This window comes from Etheostoma spectabile, chromosome 12, assembly GCF_008692095.1.
Source record: "Etheostoma spectabile isolate EspeVRDwgs_2016 chromosome 12, UIUC_Espe_1.0, whole genome shotgun sequence".
In the NCBI taxonomy this organism is placed as follows: Eukaryota; Metazoa; Chordata; class Actinopteri; order Perciformes; family Percidae; genus Etheostoma; species Etheostoma spectabile.
This window is the reverse complement of record NC_045744.1, coordinates 28,299,975-28,304,243: the sequence shown is the minus strand read 5'-3', so window position 1 is coordinate 28,304,243 and position 4,269 is coordinate 28,299,975. Positions and strand designations below refer to the sequence as shown.

The 4,269-nt window shown below is 39.5% G+C and overlaps 1 long non-coding RNA gene across 1 annotated transcript in view; it reads left to right on the top strand.

Annotated features, from left to right (window-relative positions):
• The window catches only part of LOC116699722 (uncharacterized), an 11,897-nt gene extending 7,952 nt beyond the window's left edge, over window positions 1-3,945 (top strand). The window contains exon 3 of the long non-coding RNA XR_004334492.1: window positions 3,936-3,945. This is a non-coding gene — a long non-coding RNA (uncharacterized LOC116699722). The remainder of the gene's footprint in view (window positions 1-3,935) is intronic.
• Window positions 3,946-4,269: the final 324 nt, after the last annotated feature.

Genomic DNA, 4,269 nt, shown 5'->3' with positions numbered 1-4,269 from the left:
TGTTTTGCACTTTTGTTGAGCTGTTTAAATAAAGAAATTTGAAAAATGCAAAGACTCCCCAAAGCTCCTGCCTATATAAAACAGATGAGAGTCTAAATAACTAAAGAAAAAAGTTGCTAAATTTGAGACACAAAGTCACAGGACTGATTTTGATTAAACATTAACTAACATTGCATTCCGGCAGCTGCATTTGGGCTCTATATTTAAAGGTCAGACCAAAGCCCGTCTACGGAAAGCCTGTTCAATCCCTTTTAAGCCCCATTGTACCGACTTTGGTTGCAGATCAACAAGAGTTCCACTGTGGGTGATCGTGGGCCTAGGAAAAATGAATGGGACGCTATGGAGCTAGACGGCTAAATGTGTCTCTTTCGCCTGATTGTCTTTGAGAAACGTCTGAGTGAATATTTCGGAGTGATCTTTAAAACATTAGCAAACCTCTTTCTAGCATATGTATTGACAGGGAGAGCCTATCCTGTCAGCTGTGTTGTTGATGGCTCAAGAGAAAAAAAGGAAGGTACTCAGCACTTGCCCTAAAGCAGTATCTCCGGTTGCATGATGTGTATGACGTCATTTGGATTTAAAAGGCTTTTTAGAAGAAGAAAAACACTTTAAAAAGATCTAACACCCAGCAGGGTGTATTGTCTTAGCCTCCCCTTTTGAATACAACATTCAAATTACAAAACAAAAAGTTATATCCACAGAAAAGTGGATTTTGAGGGGTATAGCTCCATTGAGTCCCATTCATTCTGCACTGGCCTGTGAGCGCCCCAAGGGATGTCTGGTGGAACTGCAACTAGTTCAGAAGCAGGAAATATCAGGACAGTGGAACTTGGTGGTGATGCGTAGCTTGTTCAAATATCTAAGGCAGTCAACCTCGTCAAGTGCTGGACCCAAACTAGTTAAACTGAGAAAATTTGCTGACAGTCCAATTCGGTTTAATCAAGAACAGCAACGGGAAACCAAAATGAGAAGGAAGAAATGAGAAGAAGAAGGAATACACACGTCAGAAAAGATAGATGGTGACCCTGACCAACACTTCTGAGAAAGCACAGAAGGCTTGCTATTTGGTGGTGCCACGGATTCCTAGAAGTAAGAAGCCACACACACACACACACACACACACACACACACACACACACACACACACACACACACACACACGGTGGAAATGTGTAAAGTTATCCTTGGGACAGAAGTAGCTAATAAACTGAAAGCAGTACCTCTCTCAAATGACACTGTGAGGAGGAATATTGACCTACATAAGTCAATTAACACCAATCCTTTCTACATGAATCCAGTAGCCTCATAAATCCTACTGACCGGCCCCTCATGGTCCAAATAGGAACCTCATCAAACGTCTGATTTTGATAAGTGATCAATCCTAACATTGTCCTCTAGTTTAGAGATAGATTGATGAATACACATCATAGCATATGCAGTTTGGAATTGCTGGACACCTCAAATGAGGGAAAGCTTTGCATGCTGAAATAAAATATCAAACTCTGTAAATATTATGCAAATCTACTGCACAGTAGTAGATGTGAATAATTTAAGGGGATGACAATGAGGATTCCTGGCTATATAGAGACCTTTCTCTTGTGAACATTGACGTTCACATCTTATCAGCAGTTTACAATGCATATGTATTCAGAATGTTGCATTCTCTCACTATTTAAAATGGATTATTTCAAGTCATGGTGTAAAAATCCCTAGCTGATGAGTGAACACTGGTGGCAGATTGTTCCTGCTTAGTGTTAATGCCTCTAAAGCATCTTCTTTCACAGAGAGTTTATAAATGCAGAGATTAAAGTGATGAGGCAATCAACCAACCAGCGGGTCTGTGAACTGCTCTGGTTTAAGTACAAGGTTTGGCAGGGCTGAAGTCCAGCCTCAAACACTAGACCTGCAAAATATGCAGGCAGCGTTTGAGCCTTCAAAGCACTTCCTTAAATTTAAACAGCAGAAAGATACATGCAAACATTCATTCTGTTGGAAGAAATCATGCTGGCATCCCTACCTGGAGTGAAGCAATGAAAGAATTATTTATCAGCTCCATGGGTTTGAGATTCAGGGCTTTGTGGATTGGGAAAGATTATGAGTAAATTGCATGCAGATGAGCCATCAAAGCCAAATCTCTCATTGTTTGTTTGACAGATTTGGCTTCTTCTCACTCGCTTCTTACTGTATGTCAGAATCAAAAGATTTGTGTTGAGATTCTCTGAAGAAAACCTCTTTACTGTTTTTCACAAGGTGTAAGTTTCACAAGAAACTAACACCTTGCCATTATTATTACCAGAACAGTGACAAAAAATGTGACTAACATACAATGCAACAATTGAAAATGACACCAAAATGTCAGGCCTTTCAGAGGAATCAACCAGGCAATATGATGTGAATTTAACTGAAAGACTGTGCATAAATTGGGTTTAGAAAAACAACAACTTAAACAGCATATCACCACCTGAATTATTTACTACAGTATCTGGGAAGACGCCTGCGAGCTAGAATAGGAAGTCAACTTGAGCTGCACACACGACATGCCTCACTGCCCGTATCATTTACCAAACACACCCCCTAAATTTGGCAGTCTATTTAAGCTGCACAATTTACCCACCTCGGCTTTGCCAGTGCTGCTGCTGCCCTGCACCTGGATCGCTGCCCGGCTTCTAGCCCCACCTGGTGGATGCAGGTCAAAGCTACTTTATCATCACTTCCCAATATCCCATGTTAACCCAAACTGTGGGGAGTGATGAGGTCGGAGTTGCAATGTTCTGCTGTTATGATGAACATAAATAAATAAGCATTTCAAATGTGAGTTTTCTGACTGAAAATTGTTTGGTCTAGAGTCGTGACAGAACCACTACCTCAGTCTTATAGAGGTTTGAACTACCTGTATCAGGTAGTATCAGACGCAACCAATGTAACTAGTACAAATAAATTATAGTGAAAAAACTGTAAGTCAAAACCTAAACCTAACTCAAAAAACCTTGGATATGTTTCAGTCTAATGATGTGCTTTGGCAACTTGTTGTTTATCTCTGAGTGGGTGTTGCTAAGCATGCATACTCTTTAATCAGCCTGCTTCACACGCTTATAGCCACATGCTGCACAGGGACAGGTACAGAGCTCTGACTTGAGACTTCTCTGTGTCAAGTGTTTCAGGTGTGTCTTGTTGTTATACATCACTGGTGCAATGTAAAGTACTCAAAAATACTCAAAATTAAAGTAGTGCATAAAAAACAGAAGATTAAATTCCTTTATGTGTAATACTTTTGGTTGGTTTTCTGTTAATTGTATTCCTGTTTCCTAGTACAGATTGATTATTCGGGAGAAACTTGCAAAATTAGTTCCTCCTAAGTTGATAAAAACAAAAACATAAATATAGTGCTACTATTTGTTTAAATTACCCAAAGGAGACTGCATTACTCTTGTTTAGCATGTTTTCACTGACTTCAATGTTCAAATCTGCTTCCTTGATGATGGATTGAATTTAATCCCGTCAGTCTTTCTCAACAGATCTGGAGCCTTATAGCAGAGCTTAGAGAGGAACGTCCAATAGAGAAGTTCATGAACATGGTAATATTCTGATAGTGTGGGTTTTTGCAGTGAAGATTTTGGGTGACAACGGTTTAAAACCCCATTGTGTGTCATTAGAAGCAGAACTCTGCAGTCAGTCAGGATAACTGGACGGAGACTCTGACCTTTCTATCTTTGTATACTGGGACTGCTGGTCTGCACAGAGCACAAGGAGTATCAGAACTCTAATCTTGTAACGTCTGATCAACAGATACAGCCAGATACGAAGGCTTCTTTATGAAACTGAGCACACAGGGTCGCTTCGATTCTTCTTATGATTACTGATACAAACACGTCAGGAGTGATTGAATTAGTGCTTTCTTTGTTATGAAATTAAACTCAATTGGTCCCATATCTAAGTAGAGGGACTGATTTCTAAGAATACATGTAAAGTGAGTAAAGTAATTTAATTTCAATAAATATTTCCTGATTCTTTCTGTAGATAAAAAAAATTGTTACCAGTTAAGACTTAAAAGATTTAAAGGTTAGGGATTGGCTGTAGTTTCCCCTCTGAGTCTCAGCTCTGGGCTCTGGAAAAACAGTAGACACAATCAAACACAGTGTAGTTGTTCTTTGTCATACTAAATGTTAGGGTTACTATTATATTTGGCTATATTAGTCACAATCATGAATTGACTTCAGACGACATGTGTCTCTAAGAGCCTGTATCAGACATGTCTCTGGACTCAGTGCT